Genomic DNA, 12,639 nt, shown 5'->3' with positions numbered 1-12,639 from the left:
TCTACCATAGCTAACCGGGTGCACAGGAAGAGCTATTGCATTTTTTTTAATGAAAATAGTGCCTAGTACAGAATTGACTCTCAATATTATTTGATAAAGAACGCATCTGGTCATTTAATTAAATAACAAGTGTTTGCTCTCAAGTGGTATTGGAAGGCTTAATGCCAGTTTTTAAAATTTCTTTTGATTTGTTTGAAGAAGGCTGTATAATAGCATTTTAATACAGCAGTATCTCATTCTAACAAAACAGGGAGATGTTGCCCATATATTCACCACTTTGAGTGATTAATCAAATAATTTAATCTGAACATTCATGGCCTTGAAAATTTTTAGTGTTTCATGGGGAATAAAGGAAATCAACTCTACTCAAATACTTTAAATTTACTGTAATTGAATGTTAAGCACTTATGCATACATTATTATATATTTTTATAAAAACTGTATGATATAATTTTTTAAAATTAACTTTTGAATACAATTTACCCAAGGACACACAGATGAAGTCTTCATGAAGCTTTTAAGATTCTAAATTCTACGCTCTTCCCACACCTCCTTCATGTAAGATAAAAGGAAAGTAAAATTCCCATCTAAAGAAAGTTCATCAGACTTCTATGGCAAAAAAAAATTTTGGAATATGATAGTAATAATACTATAGTATTAAATATTTTAAGTGTATAGAGAAGATGAATATTCACAGACTAAGAAACCTCAATACTACTTTAGAAACCAACTTAGTTAAAATGTTCAAGTCATATTCTTATTTCTTTTTGCAATATCTAGCCTCACCAGGCTATCTTCCACAACAGAGTGAGCTTTGAAGTTCACAGAATTTGATTCAACATTGGCATATCGACCTGACTTCAAAGGGATTTATACTGCTGAAGGATTTCACTGAGTACAAGAAAGAAAGGAGAATCTCAACTTCCTGTGAAATCTAACTTCAGAGTACCTGGTACCTTCAACAAAATTAGATACATATGGGTATCAAAAACAGGGATTTGAAAGTACAATTCAATTCATACAGAATATCTCTTTTTAATTTCCTGTTTGGTGAATATTTATTGTAATGTGACAACAGGAAAACTCAAAGTTGCAAGTTTAGTGTTTCAGAGGTAAAACTTTGCTGAAGCACATATTTAATTCTCGGTAAGAAACAACATTGACCAAAGCTTATTTTCCCCTGCCCATTCATATGTGCAGCGCTGGTCTATCAATCTCATTTTTACCTTTCCCACAAAGGATTTCCCTAAAACTCCACTTATTTTTCATAGTCATGAGTTTGGGAACTTGATTTCATTTAATTTAACATTTAAGTTTCCAACCTAAAAATCACTTATATTACTTTAAGAAGTTTCCTTCAACATGTCTTGCCCTTTACTTCTACTCTTTTTTGTGGTCAGGGGTTCCCAGGACCCCCCAACTTCACCCCCCTCCCCCCACCTCACTTCATTGCAGCATTGCTAAAATTTACAACTATGGACGTATTACTTATCCTAACAGGCCCCCTCAGCTTTCCCCCCTATTTTGCAGTGTTTCTTGTTATTTCCAAGACTATATATTTTAGAATCTAAACTTTCACCTGTATGAAGGAAAGACTGTAATTCACTTGTATCTCCCAATTGATACTTGTCTCTGATTCTAGTAAAGAAAAAAAAACTATTTCATGGTTTTGGGTCAAACTGTTAGATTAGATTTTTATGAAACCCCTCGCTATGACACATAACATATATATGGGGTGAGCAGAAAACAATGATTAAAATTACGGTTACTAATTAAGGTCCTTTTCTTGAAGGATAAATAATTTGCAATTAATAACTGTCTATTCTTTATTTTATACAGAATTCCATAAGCATCATGTCCTTTAACTCTCATAACAACCCTATTGATTTTTAGATTTTACATAAATGAGGTATTTGAAAAGTATTACTTTTGGAGAGATTGATATCCAGTAATACAAATTTTAATAACCACATTCATTCAGCTATTATTATAGGTGAGGCAGTATGCTAACTTATAAGGAAAGCACTATATTATGTCCATTTTGTTAATAAGAGCATTAATATTTAGGGGGATTAAATCACTCACTCATGCTTACAGAGTCAGGGTCAATATTCAGCTCCAGGTCTTCTCTCTCCAGGGTAAAAGCTCATAACCACTATGCTTATTAGAATTTAGAACTGAAGGTACCTTAGAATTCATTTAGTCTAAACTTCTCATCTTACAGATGAAGAGATTGAGGCCAAAAATAGTTTTCTGCTCAATCAGTACAGCTTCTAGAGAGAAACCATCCTTCAAGCCTCTGTACTTTGCCTTTACCACCTTAGCCTGCAATGGCTGCTCCTTATCATCATCCTTAGGAGACACCCATGGTCTATGCCTCTTTTCAAGGGTCATAGCCTGCTGGCTGCTAATGTCTGGCACCTCATTAATTCACCTTCATTGGAAGTAGAACTCCAGATCTTCTTTTGACCCTAGACAATGGGTCAAGGTGAGGTCTCAGAAACAGTTATTAGTGGGTTTACTTTTGATCTCTGTTTGGGAAGGAACCAACCTACTAGATATGTTTATTCATCTCTGTTAATGAAGTTTATAAGTTTTAGTGAAGCCATTTGTAACTCCTGAGAGTTAACACTTCTTCATACCAAGGAAGGATATATTTCTGTGGGGTTGTCCAAAGAAACAGAACTATAAGATAGATAGATAGATAGATAGATAGATAGATAGATAGATATAGATAGATATAGATATAGATATAGATATAGATATATAGATATATAAAATCTTATTATAGGAATTGGCTTATGTGATCATGAAGACCAAGAGGTCCCAGAGTTCCCCAGTCTACAAACTGGAGAACCAGGAGAGCCAGTATCTGTCATTCAGTCTAAGTCTATCTGAAGGCTTGAGAACCAGGGGAGCCTATTGCATAAATCTCAATCTGTGTCCAAAGGCCTGAGAACTAGGAGCACCAATGTCTAAGGGAAGAAGGATATGAATGTCTCAGGTCAAACAGAGAGGGAATTTGACCCTTTGTTGTCTTTTTGTTCTATTTGTTCATTTGTTTTTTGGTTCTATTCAGACTCTCAAAAGTTGGGTGACACACACCCATATTGGAGAGGGCCATCTACTTTACTCAGTTCACCAATTCAAAGCTAATCTCTTCCAGAAAAACTATCACAATACACACAGAAATACTGTTTTACTGGCTGTCTGAGTATCCCTTAGCTCAGTCAAGTTGACACATAAAACTAGCCATCACAATGGGGTAGGAGACTGAGGGCAAGTACTGTATTAATTCCAGTGATGGGTTAAAGCTTTGGTTAGGGAAAGAAAACATTTTCCACAAGTGTATTCTCAGTCCTGTTTTTCTTCCATAGTAGCTTCCAAGATACTTGATTTCATGCTGCTCATAAAAACAACCACAAAAAACAAGCACAGAAAAAACAAAAACAAATGACAACAAAAAAGTTTGTATAGCACTGACAACCTTAAACCTGTTCAATAAGATGTAGAAATGAGAAGATTTAAAACACTTCGTTTTGGGATCCCTGGGTGGCGCAGCGGTTTGGCGCCTGCCTTTGGCCCAGGGCGCGATCCTGGAGATCCGGGATCGAATCCCACATCGGGCTCCCGGTGCATGGAGCCTGCTTCTCCCTCTGCCTATGTCTCTGCCTCTCTCTCTCTCACTGTGTGCCTATCATGAATAAAAAAAAAAAAAAAAAAAAAAAAAAAAAAAATTAAAAAAAAAAATAAAGATTTAAAAAAAATAAAATAAAAAAAAATAAAACACTTCGTTTTCATTTGAGGTCACTTCTTTTTTAACAGTTTGGTGCTAAGAATACATAAAATGAAAACGATATAGTTCCTGCACAGGAATGGTTTAAACTGAAGTGGAAGATGGGGTGCCTGGATGGCTCATTTGGTTAAGCATCTGACTCTTTGACTCAAGTCATGAGTTCAGAGTCATGAGATTGAGCCCCATGCTGAGTTCAGCACTGAGCATGGAGCCTGCTTTAGATTCTCTTTCTCCCTCTCTCTCTGCCCCTCTCCATTATGCATTATAAATAGATGATAGATAGATAGATAGATAGATAGATAGATAGATAGGCAGATAAATTGCAGTGGGAGACATGAATCTATAAATAGAATATTTCAGCATATTGCAGTAACTTAGTACTAAAAAGGGCATTTTGTTTTGGAATAAAAGATAAAATTAGTTAATATATAGTATTTTATTTTTAAGTAACATATTGACTTCTAAAGAAAGTTATCAAGATGGGTAATAATCAATTTATTGAAAAAGAAAGTAATTTGGATATTTTTTTAATTAAACACGGATTAATTAAGCAGCTCATATTGCAAAGTTTAGACTCCAAAATGTTGCTTCTTTGGATTTTTTTCATAAGGCAAGCTGTCGCTGGCTTATTATTAGCTGGTTACCAAACATCTTTCTTTTCCTACCGGGGATACAGCAAGATTAAATATTCCTACCTTACTTCCAACTGGGCTTGACAATGACTGAGTTCTCACCAATAGAATGTGAGTGGAAAGAATGAGACCATTTCAAGGCATGATCATAAAAACTTCCCATGTGTAAACCCTACGTATTATTTCTCCTTCCATTTTCATTTAGATGAACATAATAATTGATGTAATAGGGGACTAACAGATGGAAGGACCTTGGTCCCTGTGTCCCTAAGTCACTGAGTAGAGGAGAATCTCCCAATAATCAGGGTCATCTCTCTGTGGCTTTTAAGTGAACAAAAAATAAGATTCAATGATGGTTGGGTCATTATAATTTGGAGTTTATTCTATACATTGTATAGCATTATCCTAATATGCCAGTGCTTATTTTTTTAACTGAAATATAAGCACAATCCTATTTAAGGGTTAATTAAGCATGATTTATATAATCACAGAATTTTAAGGCACAGATTGTGAGGAATATTAGTCATAGGATATTAGAGACAATTTGGTCCAACAACCTCATTTTAGAGATGAGAAAATTGATCTCAATTACCAGGAGCAATCCCAACCCTTTCTCTTTGCCAGGGTTAATAACTGTTTCTACAATTGTTACTTTTCTTTTCTGTTTTCACCTTTTTAGTTATCTCATTAACGACTTTGTATATGAAGGTTAACAATCCTTCATATTGAATTTCCATTTTTCGAATAATTGGTGTGGTTGCCATCTTCTTTCTGGAACCTGGTAAAGACACAGATGGCTTTCCTCTTTTAGTGAAACAAACAAGGATATGAAGCAAATTATAAGTTATCCTGATCGCCTCTTCTGAAATCATCTAGGAAGAAGTGTACAAATTTCAGTGGTCTCAAATGCTTCCTTCCACACTGGATCATGGTTGGGAAAAACATGGCACAGAGGTGGTTCCAGGATGGCTCTGACTCCTAATTAGCTTTATTTAGGGATGCCTGAGTGGCTCAGTGGTTGAGTGTCTGCCTTTGGCTCAGGGTGTTATCCCGGGATCCGGGATTGAGTCCCACATCAGTCTCCTTGCATGGAGCCTGCTTCTCCCTCTGCCTATGTCTCCGCCTCTCTCTCTTTATGTCTCTCATGAATAAATCAATAAAAATCTTTAAAAACATAGCTTTATTTAATGTCAAGACATACATGGGTGCTTTAGGAGAGTTGGGAATGACTAATACATGCTATAGTCATTATATAGTTAATTTAAACAAATTATTTTTTGAAAACAGTAAGTTAAAACTGGAATTCTTGTGTTCTCTATCTTCAATTCCCTCCCTCCTTTTAAGAATTGCTTAAAAGTTTTAGCAAGGTGAACTTAAAGAGTTTCTCTATTTACTAAATCTTAATTTTTCATTTATATTGTCTAGATATTTTGAATTTATTTTCTTATCCTAATACTTTTCTCTACTAGGGAAGTGAGGTAAGCATTTCTATGCATTATGATCCTTATATTTAATGAAAAATTCTTAGCTCCATCTAAATGTTTGCTGAAAATAGAGTCAGACTATTTATTACTTGTAATTTCAGAAAGATTCATTTATTCTATATCTACTCTAAGATATACTGCCCATTTCTTTTTATCCAGAAATGACTTTCTTCCTATATGCTTGACCCTGCTGATTCATTATATGTCTATGATCCTCATACAGCTGCTTCTGATTTTGTCTTCCACAGTGGGGACAACAAGAATCTTACCCTGCTTACTTTTTGATTAGAGGACTCTCTCGACTATAAAGCGATTCAAATTCTTTCTACAGTGTGAAAAACAGAGTCAATATTCCATTTCTTAAGTAAAATAACTAAGCATATGCCTCTTGCTATAGCTACTCAGATGTCTTACTGTTTAACTGTTGCATTTCCAGGAGTTGTCTTCCCTTCCCAGTAGACTTATCCATTTTGTGTTTACCACACACATCTGGGATGCATTCTGAAGGGTATGGCAAGGGCAATGGCCAATATGGCTGCCTCTCACAAATGTCCCACCCATGTAGCCCTGACTGTCACAGAACTCTAAGACTATATTCCTGTTCCACTTCCTTTTTTATTTTCCCAGAAAATTTCTGAGGATTTTTAAAGATTGCCTTGCATTTCATATAAGATGCAGCTGATTTTCCTGAAACTCAGATCCATTTTATAAGTTCACAAGAGAGAATCACTCCTTAACAGCCCAGCAGATATCTCAGGGGCCCAGGCGTAGGAAAGCAAAATTTGTGAACAGTCCCACTCAGTATAAGGAATCTGCTAGTCCCATTGTCAGTTAGGATCCATAAACAGAACTTGATTTGGGGTCCTATATTATTATTACTATTATTATTATTATTAATTTATTTATTTTTATTTATTTATTTTTTTTTTAGAGACAGGGAGCATGCACATGCATACATATGAGTGGGGAGAGGGAAGAAGCAGAGAGAGAATCTTAAGCAGGACCTACATCCAGCATGGAGCCCAACACGGGCCATCCCACAACTGTGATATCAAGAACTGAGCTGAAATCAAGTCAGATGCCTATGCAAGTGAGCCACCCAGGCACCTTTGAGTCCCTTTAAAAGCAAAATTTTCTTAGTCTGATAGCAAAAGAGAAAGAGTGACTCAAAGAGTGAGAAGGACACAATGAGCCAATGCAACTTCAAAGATGTAAGGGACCATGCAAGGTGAAATGGAGCTGCCTTGGAGAACCTGTCTGGTAGCTATCAAGGATATAGGATCTTAGTTCTACAACCACAAGGAAATGATCCTGCCAACAACCTGAGTGAGCTGAGAAGTGGATTCTTCACCTGGGTCTCCAGAAAAAAGCCCAGCCCAGTGAACACTTTGATTTTGTTTTTGTAACACTTTGCAAGAGAGAACCCAAGAGAGGCTACTTGAACTTCTCACCGATAGAATTATGTGATAATAAAAGAGTATTTTTTCAAAATGCCAAGTTTTGGTAACTTGTTACATAAAATTAGAAAAATAGCACAGTATTCTTACCTGAATTTCACTAATTATTATAATGAAAAAAAATAAGAAATTAAATTTATCTTTGTGTTTATACTCAAACATACTGTTTGGGGGGAAGCTCATACTGTTTTGGGGGAAGAAGTGTTAAATTGTTTAAAATTTGAAAGCTAGGATTTTAAATGTAATACTGCCATCCTTCATTATAAATGCACTATTTTTAATTTAAAAATTAATTTTACATGATTGACATTCCATTTTATTTTTTGGTGATTTTCCTTCATAGTACAACAAGAAAATCTGCTATATCTTAAAGTTTCTGATAGTAAAAATATATAGTATATATCTATATCATGAAATATTGCCCAGCAATAAAAAGTAATAAATTATTGATACATAAAACAATTTGGGTGAATCTCAAGGGAATTATTCTTTTTTTTTTTTCAAGGGAATTATTCTGAGTAAAAACAAAACAAAACAAAAATTTACATAGTGTATAATTCAATTTATATAATATATTTGAAATGACAGAATTATAGAAATGAAAAACTAGTCAATGATTGGTAGGGCTTAAGAACAACAGGAAGACAGAGAAGGGTGGAAGGCATGTGTGTGTAATGATAAAAGAACAACATAAAGGATCCTTTAGATGATGGGACTGTTCTGTATTATGACCTCTTTGGTGCATATATAAACCCACACAAGTAATAATATTGTGTAAAACCAAATAAACACACACACAATAACACTCTCAAACTCGGGAATATATAAGATATTGAGAAATAGTGAGTCAGTCTTGAAAATATACACTTGATAAAAGATAGTCAATCAAGAAATGAAATAAAATAAAGAACTTAGTGATGCTACATAAAAGGCCTAATTTAGAAATTTAGAGTAATAGATTTGTTTAATGCACTGAGCATAACCAAAATTTAAAAAATATAAAAAAGAAAGAAAAATTACCTACTGCAAAATATTACTTTGTACATAAAGATGCAAGTCATGACAACCAGATGTAGTAAAAATCATGGATTGATGAGTGCAATCATAAATCCATTAATGTTCCTATTACTTAAGGAAGTCAGTCAGTAAAAATACCTTCATGGTGACGGAAGTAAAGAAAGTGGGAAACTCAAATTAACTCTTAGATATTAGGCTCAGATGAATGTCTTAATCATGAAGCGATTTATCAAGATAGGGATGATAGGAAAATAAATAAGATTGGGACATGTGGACTTTGGAGCTCCCACAGGAGGAGTGACCTAGTAGGCAGCAAACATAGGAGACTACAGCTCAGAGAAGTGTAGGTTGGTGTTCAAGTTTGGGTAACAACCACTGGAAACCCAGGGTATGGAAAAAATTTCCCAGGGTGTGTACAAAATGAGATTAAGAAGAGGAGGGGAACAGGACGCCTGGGTGGCTCAGTGGTTGAGCATCTGCCTTCGACGCAGGGTGTGAGCTGGGATCTGGGATCGAGTCCCATATTGGGTTCCTTGCAGGGAGCCTGCTTCCCCCTCTGCGTGTGTCTCTGCCTCTCTCTCTTTCTGTGTGTGTCTCTCATGAATAAATATATGAAATCTTAAAAAAAAATAAAGGGGGGGATACAAACCAGAATCTTGGAAAACAGGAATATTTAGAGTATGAAGAGGAAGAGGAGAATGCTAAGAAGAAATAACCAAAAAGTGTCCTGTAGTATCTAAGGAGGTAAATTTTAAGCATTAAAGTTTCTGAAGCACTTATACATAGGTTGTGAGGAAGTAGCTAATGAAGAGAGAAATAACAAATGTGAGAGAGAAAGAAGAAAACTTGCAGTGGAGCAGGTGCTCCATGGCTCCAGTCCTAAATACACAAAAGTGAGTATGATCCAATTTGTATCTTTATATATGCTTATATTTCTGGAGATGGAATTAAAAAGGTATACTGCTGACTTTAATTTATTTTTTCAATGTCCTGTGATTTATATATAAGACTTTAGAATTGAAATGTAGTTCAAATAAGGTAATTCAAACTAATTCCTCAATTGCTGGGATTAATGGGCTGTGACTATAGTGCAGCGTAATTTATTTAGCTCAACATTTTTATACCTTGGCATCGATGTGACAGCATATACTTGTTCTTTCCAACTAGTATTTGATTAGGCATTTTACAATCCCAATCCCCACCACTGTGTGACATTCCACGGCCAGGAGTGTGTTCTACTGTCCTAATTCACACATAGATGCATTGATGGCACTTAGCCTTCAGTGTGAATTGATATTGCACATTTCATGCCCTGTCATGTCTCATTGCATTAATAGCCATGTGTGTGATGAGGTCCATCATCTATGGCTCTCTCACTACATTTTCAAATGCACTTGTCACAAATTGAGTAGCCAAGTACTTCATTAAGCAATCGTCTCTCCAGAAAGCATGTGTTTCCAGAAGGACGTTGGCATCTGAAGTAATATAAGTTGCTTTTATCTGTGTAAGGTTGAAGAGGCACATGTAATTTTAGTAACTCTTAGCTTACATCACATCTTTCCTTCAGAAGTCAAACAGCGTTCCAATAAGAACTCTCATTTACCACTGTCACTGCTCTCTCTACTGAGTGGATATGCTCAGCTCCACCACTAGCTATTTGTAACCTTAGGGCTAGCATGTAACCTCTGCAAGTTTCCATTTCACATCTGTAACACAGAGCTACATAATAGGCTTATTATGAAGCTTATGTTATATAAGATAATGTATATAAAGCCCCTAGAACCTGAAAAATAAGACACTCAAATCCATATTTTATTTCCAAATTACAAATGAGAAGTAGAATAGTGTTTGCAACTACAAAGAACTAGATACAAAGCTGTAAAATTAGTCACATGAGTATTCTAGACTCACCACAACTTTATGAACATGTATTTTATTCTCTTTGGATTGGGATTTTAGAGAGACTCGTGGAATATTTTGAAAGTTTTATAGAAATTCCTGTTTTATTGATGATTGGCTTTACCAAGAAGTTCTTTCTAAATCTGTGGTTACAACAGTTCCTAGAGCATGTGACAAAGAAGGCAACATGCACAACAGCTCTGACGAAGAGCACTTTCTGTCCATCTTTTATTACTGGCTTTGAAATTCCTTTTCTAAAGATATGAAACTCTATGATTGCCAGAATTCCATGTGAGAAATCACTGTCTTGAGAGAATTCAAAGTATTCTTGTTATATTTGCTCTGAGGCAAAAGTTTTAAAATGCCTGGTATTAGAGATGGAGAAAACCAACTTCTGGATTCTTATGGTAGATATTTTTTTTTTGCAAGAGGACAGATACTCTGTCGGGGTTCCAACATCAGGGATGAGAGAATTGGCACTGGACTTTCTCCTTCAGAAGCTGGCCAAGTATTGGAGAATAAGACCCAGAAAACGGTGTCAACCTCAAGATGTAAGGAACAGGAAACATCTCAGCTATAGAAAATCTTAGCAGAGATTAGAGGGCTCACCAGGAGCTTCCACATGAGCAGGCTTGCTGTCACTGTGCCTAAAAGGTCAGGCTTTGAGGGGTTCAGGGATCAAAGTATAAGAATACTTTCCCCAGGTGCTTTATCAAGTTACTGACAGCCTCTTTGTTTCTAAAACATAAATTCCCTGGGATCCAGGCCCCTTACCCTTTTTCTATCTGAGAAATTTTTTTTGTCTTAATACTTCAATAACTACACCTGAGTCAGAGAAGTCAAAACAATAACAAAAAGAACAGCTTTACCAATGGACTCAAGCAGCCAGATCAAGAAAGTGTTGGCAGAAATAATACACATCCAATGAAACAGAACTACTGAAGATCTGGCTATGAAAATAAAAGAGTTTAAGGATATTCAAGTGCAGTGCCCTCTCCTTCTCTCCATCTCTCTCACTCCTTCTCTCTTTCTCACACACACAATCAAGATTTGATGATTAGTGAAGCAATTATTTTCCACTTGAAATCTCAGCAAATAAATTTAAGAAGCATGTCTCTCACTGGTGAGACATGGGTTAGCAACCTGGAAGAGCCAGGACAAGAAGTATCTCAAAGCACAGTGCAAAAAAAAATAGAGATATTGTAAGACAAAAATAAAGAGACTTGAAGATAGAGATTCAAGAAACCTAATACTTAGGAGTTTCAGAATTGAACAAATGAAAAGAAAAGGGGGAAAAAACTAATAAAGGTGAAGCGATAATTAAATGATAGAAGTGAAACTATCAACCAAAGAAACATTAATTTACAGATTGAAAGGCTCCCTGAATTCCAGAACAGATACATAACAATGCAAATTCTGATACAAGTGTTAGATTGAAAATATCACAAACTTCTAGACAGATAAAACAACTTGCCTGGAAAGGAAATATAGAAAGATATTTGAGGACATGAAAAAAGTCTGAGCCTATATGTCACCATCATATTCTAAACTTGAGAAAAATATTTGAAAAAAGATTCTAAGCAAACATCACATGAAAAATAATAAAGATTTCAAGATGAGGAAATATGAGGAATTGAAAAAAGTGATAAAAGAACCTTGTGATACATACATATGAATAAAGGATAGACTGTACAGAAATAAGGAATATAAAAACTAAAAAAGAACTTATTTTGAGATGGAAGGGAGGTCTAATAAGGGAAATTCCAGGTAGCATTATACTATTTCCATCACAGGAAAATATTGAGAGTGAGTGAAGACAGGAAGAGAAATAAAATAATTACAACATTATCTCCAGAATGGAGAAAGGGGATGGTCAAAACAGAGTATGAGAGTCCTAGAAATAAGAATACTGAAAAGATCTATCTTATCTGTGTTCAGAGACATAGAGGGGAATTTGAGCATCTTTCATGGAGAAATGTTTGGAAAGAGTGCTTGATTTTAAGATTAGGGGAAGAACATGTAATCATTAATAGATGGAAATTGGCAGTAGAAATTCTGAGTTAGCAAGAAAAGAAAATAGAATGAAGAACACTTGAACAAAGAAAAATGAAGTGAAAATGAGGAAGCAATAAGTAAAATAAGTAATAAACATGAACTGAAAATAAATAAAATCAACTATATCATTCATCACATGTAATATTGACCTGCTAAAATCTTAACATCAAAATAAAGAAACTATCAGACTGAGGTTTAAAAAAAAAAAGTCTTGACGCTGCTTACAATAAATATACCCTAAGAATGGTGAAAATTAAAAACTTAATCTTAAGAGATGAACCAATAAATAACAGGCATTT

The 12,639-nt window shown here is 35.1% G+C and overlaps 1 pseudogene; it reads right to left on the bottom strand.

Moving 5' to 3' along the window:
- Window positions 1-8, bottom strand: part of LOC144318063 (T-complex protein 1 subunit zeta-like) — a 1,867-nt pseudogene extending 1,859 nt beyond the window's left edge.
- Between the last annotated feature and the right edge of the window lie 12,631 nt (window positions 9-12,639).

This window comes from Canis aureus, chromosome 8, assembly GCF_053574225.1.
Source record: "Canis aureus isolate CA01 chromosome 8, VMU_Caureus_v.1.0, whole genome shotgun sequence".
NCBI classification, from domain to species: Eukaryota; Metazoa; Chordata; class Mammalia; order Carnivora; family Canidae; genus Canis; species Canis aureus.
This window is presented reverse-complemented; position numbering and strand designations above follow the sequence as displayed.